The sequence below is a fragment of the Periophthalmus magnuspinnatus genome, chromosome 17, assembly GCF_009829125.3.
Source record: "Periophthalmus magnuspinnatus isolate fPerMag1 chromosome 17, fPerMag1.2.pri, whole genome shotgun sequence".
NCBI classification, from domain to species: Eukaryota; Metazoa; Chordata; class Actinopteri; order Gobiiformes; family Gobiidae; genus Periophthalmus; species Periophthalmus magnuspinnatus.
In genome coordinates this window covers 15,587,062-15,595,687 of record NC_047142.1, presented here as the reverse complement: position 1 = coordinate 15,595,687, position 8,626 = coordinate 15,587,062, and the positions used below count along the sequence as shown (strand labels likewise).

The following is an 8,626-nucleotide window of genomic DNA, read 5'->3' as shown; positions in this document are numbered from 1 at the left end:
ATTTTATATTTTTCAGTAGTGAAATGATCAGGTTTCACATAGCTATTATTCTTAGAAATGCAAAATAAACGCAGATTAGAGTTGTTTGAATGTGACCGGAAAGAGGCGTGTCCTTGTGTAACGCTGGAAACCACGCAGAGCGCAGCAGCAGGAGGCGCACGGACTTTAAACTGAAGGATTTCCACTAAAACATGTCTCTTATTATGATCTGAATCTGTGGATGTGAGATTTTACCGCCTCTACTTGAACAGGACTGCATCTGCTCACTGTAAAGGTAAAATTGAGCCTGGCATTGTTGTCATTCCTGAGATATCTGGTGCCAATGCCTCCAGTTTGGTGTTAATGCAGGGATGCTAGGAATGCTAAAGCTAGCTAGCATTCCAGTGATGAGCATCGATATAAATTATTAATAATTTGAATATTGCATCACTTAGCGCTGCTAGATACACCGAATGGTTGTTTTGTAACATATATTGTGGATTACACGCGGATTCACAATTAAACAATGTAATAGATGTTGATTATTTGCTGTCGGGCTAGTGCTAACAGAATCGGCGCAAGAGCTAACAGTGCATGACGCTGTCAACGCCTAGCCTGGTTTTGACAGCTCACCCAGAGTAAGAGACCAAGCCGATCCCATGCTCAGCTGTACTATCTATACTTTTAAACACCACACTCACTTATTAATTAACCAAAACATATAATTAAAATATCAAACGTGCAATTATTACTTTCGATTTGCAGTGCCATTCACGCAGCTAGCATGCAACACGTCATATTGCAGACTGTACGTTTAACGCTACAACATTCACAATGCTTGATGCTTCCAGTTGTTAATGCTATTTTATGATAATAATAAGTACACGCCGTGATTATGAACAAAAGTTGATGTGTCATTCACGTGCACCGGGTTGGTCTGGTGTCGACCCCACCCAGAATCAACACCTCTTTGTGCACCCTCAGCCTCTCAGCTCCAGTCTTGCACATCCCCGGGAGCGCTGTTTCTCATTTGGAGCAGTTTGTCTGGTTTGTGGCAATGGATTCCTCTTATTGTGCTATCTGTCGTCATCATCATTGACTATCAGCCCTTTCATCAAATAATATGGAATAGATTTGTGGACTTCACTGCGTTGTCATTATAATGCAAATTGCTTGCAGAATCAAAATACAATACATTAATACATTTGTTAGCAATAGAATACACAAACTAGGAATTTTTAGTCCAAACTATGGTTGTCTAAAGTATTGAAAAATTAAAAATACTAAAAACATTCACATTCATATGACAGAAATGAATCTTTCCTGAATAGCTTGAGAATGATCTTGAGCTGTAGCAGAACAAGTATAAGAGCACATTGGCTAGTATACGCCCATGGACCACTACGTGGACATCGGAGGGATGACACAGATATAAGGCCCCATGGTAATATAAAAGAAAGTACTATGATTTAATGTTGAAAATGACATTCTGCTGTCTAAATAAAGAGTGTTGTTTTTTTATTGTGGTATTGGAATCTGAGTAGTGAAATCAAGTTTAGTGCTGTGACAACATTAACAAATTTAGACAATTTAACAAACAAAAAAAACGACAGGAGCACAGTTATACAGGTTTATTCCTATGATTGAGTGTGCCATCAAGCTCAATTTCAACCAATGAAAACTTTTAACGCATATCATATATTTCACTAGACCTTTGTCACTAATTTATCATCCATGAATCATCCTCGAGTGGCTTGTTGGGTGTGTAATTGTTTGGATTGTGTTAATCCTGTTATAATATCACCTCTTATATTCAAAACATCAATACCAGCATGTATTGGAGGTGTGCACAGCAATGCATTTTGTAAATTGCACTGTTATGAATAAAACTGTATCTTATCAGACTTTGTTGTAGTATTATGCTGGACATATTGTTACTGATAAGGTCACTCCTCAACTATTAAATGTCCGCTAGTCCGCTAGAGACGAAAAACATACACCCATTGTAGCCAGTAAGACTAGGCATAACATAACTTTATAACTGCAATAAACACAAGGCTGTGCAATTCATAGAATTTGAATCAAAATTTATGATCAGCTTGGGTCTTTTGAATTAAGAGGTCCACAGCCTCTGTCAGTGAAAGCATTCGGTTTTAGTCTGAATTCCGACCTTATTTGAAGAATTAAAAGGTATGGCACACACCCATTCACACACACATTCATACACCAGTGTCTGCGTACACTGTTCTATGAATGTGTGTCTGAATGGGTGAGTGTTTACTTGATGTGAAGCGCTTTTCCACTGATGTATGAATGTGTGTCTGAATGAGTGAGTGGTTCCATGATCTAAAGCGCTTTGAGTGCTTTAAAAGGCAGAAAAGCGCTGTATAAAAATCTGAAAATATGTTATTGTCGTAACGGTGCGGATAGGACCAAAGGATGCAGACCAGAGCAGTTTTAACAGTGTTTATTTACAGCGGTGAAAATGCAGTCTTTAAACAGGTCACAAGAGCAGGTACAGGAACCGGGGAGCGGGAGACGGGTCAGGCGGGTGCGGTGCAGGTAGAGGCGGGCAGGACAGGACCAGGACGGGGATAGAAGCAGGTGCGGTACCAGGGCGGGCGGAGCAGACGAAGACCAGAGCGGGGAGCGGGTGGCAAACCAGAGACCAGGACCGGACAGGAGACGAGACGAGCAGGAGACGAGACGAGCAGGAGACGAGACGAGCAGGTGACGAGACGAGCAGGAGACAAGACGAGCTGGAAGCGATACCGGGACTGGAACGTGGCCGCAGGAGCTGGGCGAGTAGAGGCAGGAATCTGGAGGGTGCATAAATCCAAATGAGCATTTGCCGGAAAGTACCATATAACAAAGCTTAGCAAGAAACATTCACGTTTTACACGCGGACGGTCTGGCACCGAGTGTAGACTGCCAAGCCTTCTTGTACTCAGCAGCAGGTGGTGGTGATTAGGCTGATGCACCCCAGGTGTGCACGGGAGGAGTGGGAAACTGACATCATGACAGTACCCCCCCCCTAAGGTCCACCTCCTGGTGGACCCCCAGGCTTGTCAGGATGAGCGCGGTGGAAGTCTCTCACCATGTCGGGGTCCAGAATGCGTGCCCTGGGCACCCAGGATCGCTCCTCCGGACCGTAACCCTCCCAATCGACGAGGTACTGGAGGCCCCTACCACGGCGACGAACGTCAATCAGGCGGCGGACGGTGAACGCCGGGTGGCCGTCAATGACTCGGGCGGGCGGTGGGGGATCGGCCGGAGGGCACAGGTCGCTGGTCCGGACTGGTTTAACCTGGGAGACGTGAAAGGTCGGATGAATCCGGAGAGACGGGGGTAACTGGAGGCGCACCGCCGATGGATTTATGATCCTCATGATCTTAAACGGTCCCAGGAATCGGGGGGACAGCTTACGGGAGTCCGTCTTCAGCGGGACCGTCTTGGCGGAGAGCCAAACCATCTGGCCAGGTTGGTATACGGGCGCCGGGACACGGTGGCGATCGGCCGTCGCCTTAGTGCGCGCTCCAGCCCGAAGAAGGGCCGCCCTGGCCTTCTTCCAGATCCGGCGACAGCGCTGGAGATGGCGCTGAACAGACGGGACGGCGAGGTCCCTCTCCTCCGTGGGAAAGAGAGGGGGTTGATATCCCAGCGATGCCTCGAAGGGGGACATACCAGTGGCGGAACTCACGAGGGAGTTGTGAGCATACTCTATCCAGGGCAGGTGAGTACTCCAGGTCGCGGGGTTGGCGGAGGCTGTGCACCGTAGGGCCGACTCCAGGTCTTGGTTGGCCCGCTCCGTCTGCCCATTAGATTGTGGATGGAACCCGGACGTGAGGCTAACCGTGGCCCCCAAACCGTCGCAGAAAGACCGCCATACCTGAGAGGTGAATTGGGTCCCTCTGTCGGACACGATGTCCACCGGGATGCCGTGGAGTCGGAAGACATGACTGGTCAGCTGGTCGGCAGTTTCTTTGGCTGTGGGGAGCTTAGGCAGGGCAACGAAATGGGCGGCCTTGGAGAAGCGGTCCACAATGGTGAGAACCACCGTGTTCCCCTGGGAAGGGGGAAGGCCCGTCACGAAGTCCAAGGCGATGTGGGACCAAGGGCGACGAGGAACTGGGAGAGGATGCAAGAGACCAGAAGGGGGTGAGTGGGAGGCCTTGGCCCGAGCACATACCTGGCAGGCGGCGACATAAGCCCGGGTGTCTGTGTCCATCGTGGGCCACCAGAAGCGTCTCCTGAGGAGGGAGAGAGAGCGACCGGCACCAGGATGGCAGGCGAAACGGGAGGCATGGACCCACTGGAGCACCTGAGACCGGACAGAATCGGGAACAAACAGTTTACCTGGAGGGCCGTTACCTGGGTCGGGGTCGTTGGTCTGGGCCTCTCGGACGGTGTCCTCGATATCCCAATGGACCGCGGCCACCACACACGAGGAGGGAATAATTGTTTCTGCGGTGACCGGGCTATCCTCCAGGGCGAACTGGCGGGAGAGGGCATCGGGTTTGACGTTCCGAGATCCGGGGCGGTAGGTGAGGAGAAAGTTGAAGCGGCTGAAGAAGAGGGACCAACGAGCTTGACGGGGATTGAGGCGCCTGGCGGACTGGATGTACTCCAAGTTTTTATGGTCGGTCCAGACGATGAATGGTTGCTCCGCCCCTTCGAGCCAGTGGCGCCACTCCTCCAAGGCCAGCTTTACGGCAAGGAGCTCCCGATCCCCCACGTCATAATTGACCTCGGCCGAGGACAATCGCCGGGAAAAGAAGGCGCAGGGACAGAGGCGGTTGTGGGGGTCGAACCTCTGCGAAAGCACGGCCCCCACTCCCGAGTCGGAGGCGTCGACCTCCACGATGAATTGCCGTGAAGGGTCGGGCTGGTGCAGGATGGGAGCGGAGGTAAATAGTCTCTTAAGCTTCTCGAAGGCTGTCTGCGCCTCAGGAGACCAGGCAAACGGCAAAGCAGGAGAGGTGAGTTTAGTTAAGGGCGAGATAACCCTACTAAAATCCCGGATGAAACGTCTATAAAAATTGGCAAAGCCGATAAATCTCTGGAGCTGTCTCCGGCTGGTAGGAACGGGCCACTCAGTGACAGCCTGGATCTTTTCAGGGTCAGCTCTTACTTGGCCCCGCCCCACAATGAAGCCCAAAAAGCTGACCTCCTCTGCGTGAAACTCGCATTTCTCAGCTTTCACGAACAGTTTATTCTCGAGGAGGCGCTGGAGAACCTGGCGAACGTGCTGATGATGCTCCTGGGGGGACCGCGAGAAAATCAAGATGTCATCCAAGTAAACAAAGACGAATCGGTTAAGGAAATCACGGAGCACATCGTTGATGAGGGCTTGGAATACGGCAGGGGCGTTGGTGAGACCGAAGGGCATAACCAAGTATTCGAAATGTCCCAGGGGTGTCTTGAAGGCCGTCTTCCATTCGTCTCCCTCCCTGATGCGCACCAGGTGGTACGCATTCCGCAAATCCAACTTTGAGAAGATGGTCGCACCGTGGAGGGGCGTAAATGCCGAGTCCAGTAAGGGAAGCGGGTATTTATTCTTTACAGTTATATTGTTCAGACCCCGGTAATCAATGCAAGGCCGCAGGGATTTGTCCTTCTTAGCCACAAAGAAGAACCCCGCTCCCACGGGTGAAGTGGACGGGCGGATGATTCCGGCAGCCAGGGACCCACGGATATAGTCCTCCATTGACTCGCGTTCAGGTTTAGACAGGTTATATAGCCTGCTAGATGGTAGTGGGGCACCCGGCAGGAGGTCAATGGCGCAGTCATATGGACGGTGGGGCGGTAAAGAGAGGGCCTTGCTCTTGCTAAAAACCTCCCCCAGGTCGTGATATTCAGCAGGCACCGAGGACAGATTGGGGGTGTCTGGGGACGGATCAGCGACAGGAACGGACCTCCCGGCCGGAGGGAGGGCGGACCGAAGGCACTTGGCGTGGCAATCGGGACTCCAGCCCGAAACTCCGCCCCTGGCCCAATCGAAAACAGGGTTGTGGGCGCGTAGCCAGGGGTAACCAAGGACCAGAGGAGAAGCGGAGGAGGACAGGACATGAAACTGACGGTTCTCTTGGTGGTTGCCGGACAGAATCACGGTGACAGGTTCTGTGATGTGAGTGATGTGCCCCAGAAAACGTCCATTGAGCCCCTGGGCATTTAAGGGGCGTTCGAGGGGCTCCAGGTAGACCCCGAGCTGTTCCGCGACTTGGGCATCAATAAAGTCCCTCTCAGCTCCGGAGTCGATAAGGGCGGAAACGCATAAGGTCTCTGTGCGAACGCACAGGGTGGCGCTGAGCCGCAGTCTATTAGAAGAGTCCAGGATGTGTTGCTCGCCCACCAGTACTCCCAGTGCTACTGGTGGGCCCCCCCTTTTGGCCGAACTGGGCAAGTGACCACATAATGTCCGCGCTCACCGCAGTAGAGGCAAGCCCCGGCCAGACGACGCCTCCGTTGACGCTCCTCGGCCGACACAAGGGTCCTGTCGAGTTGCATGGGCTCATCCGGCGGGGGCGGGGCAGCGCGTGGCTCCGGCGGGACCGGTGACCGGCGTCTCTCTCGGCGACGAGCCCGTAGGCGGTTGTCTATACGGTGAGTGAGGGAGATGAGGGTCCGCAGGTCGGGGGGTTCGTCCCGGGAAACCAATTCATCTTTCAAAGTCTCGTTCAGGCCCCGCACAAACACAGCCCGCAGCGCGCTGTCCGTCCAGTCCAGCTCCGCCGCATGTGTCCAGAATTCAATGGAATAATCCGCTACCGTCCTGGAGCCCTGGCTGAGAGTCAATAACCGGGAGGCAGCATTGTCCTGGTAGTGCGGGTGGTCAAACACCAGCTTAAACGTGGACACAAATTCATTAAAATCCAGGCTATCCACAGACGTCTTCATTAGGCGCGCCTCTGCCCACTGGAGAGCTCTGCCCCGGAGTAATCCACATATATATCGGATCTTGGTGGCCCCCGAGCTGAAACGAGAAGGGCATTGCTGGAACATGAACTCGCACTGGAACAGGAATCCGCGACAGAGGTGAGGTTGTCCAGCATACGGCTCCGGATCCGTGCCTCTCGGCTCCGGGAGGCGTGGCGGCGCTCCGGCTGCAGCAGGCGGGGTGACGAGGAGCGCGGCCACCTGGTGGTTAAGCTGTGCCACCTGCTGGGACAATGTCTGATTTAGCTCCAATAGAGTCCGAATGGATTGTTCATGCTGACCCAGCACCGCCTCGGGGTGAGAGTGCGTGAGGCGGCGCGTCTGGTCCGGATCTGAGCCTGCTTGGTCCATAGTGGCCAGACCGTTCTGTCGTAACGGTGCGGATAGGACCAAAGGATGCAGACCAGAGCAGTTTTAACAGTGTTTATTTACAGCGGTGAAAATGCAGTCTTTAAACAGGTCACAAGAGCAGGTACAGGAACCGGGGAGCGGGAGACGGGTCAGGCGGGTGCGGTGCAGGTAGAGGCGGGCAGGACAGGACCAGGACGGGGATAGAAGCAGGTGCGGTACCAGGGCGGGCGGAGCAGACGAAGACCAGAGCGGGGAGCGGGTGGCAAACCAGAGACCAGGACCGGACAGGAGACGAGACGAGCAGGAGACGAGACGAGCAGGAGACGAGACGAGCAGGTGACGAGACGAGCAGGAGACAAGACGAGCTGGAAGCGATACCGGGACTGGAACGTGGCCGCAGGAGCTGGGCGAGTAGAGGCAGGAATCTGGAGGGTGCATAAATCCAAATGAGCATTTGCCGGAAAGTACCATATAACAAAGCTTAGCAAGAAACATTCACGTTTTACACGCGGACGGTCTGGCACCGAGTGTAGACTGCCAAGCCTTCTTGTACTCAGCAGCAGGTGGTGGTGATTAGGCTGATGCACCCCAGGTGTGCACGGGAGGAGTGGGAAACTGACATCATGACAGTTATGCAGGTGACTCATTACTTTGTCTAGCTTCTGAACTTACATTTTTATAACTGTTACTTATACGGCTAGGAAGATGTAAGTGTTAACGATTTTGCCATTTAATGTGATTTTTAAAAATGTCATACAATATGGATACTGTATTGAATATGAATATAAAAATAAATGAAAGATTTAGGTTCAAGTATCACATGTCACATGGATTGGAAATTAAACACAAAATTGCAGAAATAAATCATATTACCAATATTACCATGTGGCTTACCTGTGTAATCCTAGAGCCACCAAGGAAGGTTCCATAGTCGTCCAATCGCGCATACTAGTCTATGTGGTCTTAAACTTGTTCTGACAGCTCAAGATCACTTTAAAGCTATTCAGGAAAGGTTCATTTTTGTCCTGTGTTTAGTATCAGTACCTGCTGAAATGATTGCTCAACAATTATATCTGCAATTTCTTTTTAATAATAAGATTCTGTTCAAAGTTCACATTTTAAATGCATCCAGAAGAATTGACACAAAGGCTGAAGTATGAATTGACAAACTAATACAAGAATCACATTGGACATGTTTGTACAGATCTAAACTACAGGGTTAGCTGTTTTTTGCAGAATAAGACAGGACATTGTGTTGTTTGTGGGGGAAGTTATGGTTCAAAAATTGCAGCCTTTGTTAATTGCGTTCATTCAAATTGCAGTTTTGATTCAATTGTGAGCCTAGCCTTACAAGGTAATA

The 8,626-nt window shown here is 51.3% G+C and overlaps 1 protein-coding gene across 3 annotated transcripts in view; it reads left to right on the top strand.

Annotated features, from left to right (window-relative positions):
• The first annotated feature begins 136 nt into the window (after nt 1–136).
• The window catches only part of usp33 (ubiquitin specific peptidase 33), a 55,792-nt gene continuing 47,302 nt past the window's right edge, over nt 137–8,626 (top strand). For all 3 annotated transcript variants that reach the window (XM_033982250.2, XM_033982248.2, XM_055228384.1), the window contains exon 1: nt 137–274. The gene's annotated coding sequence lies outside the window, so the exon portion shown is untranslated. The remainder of the gene's footprint in view (nt 275–8,626) is intronic.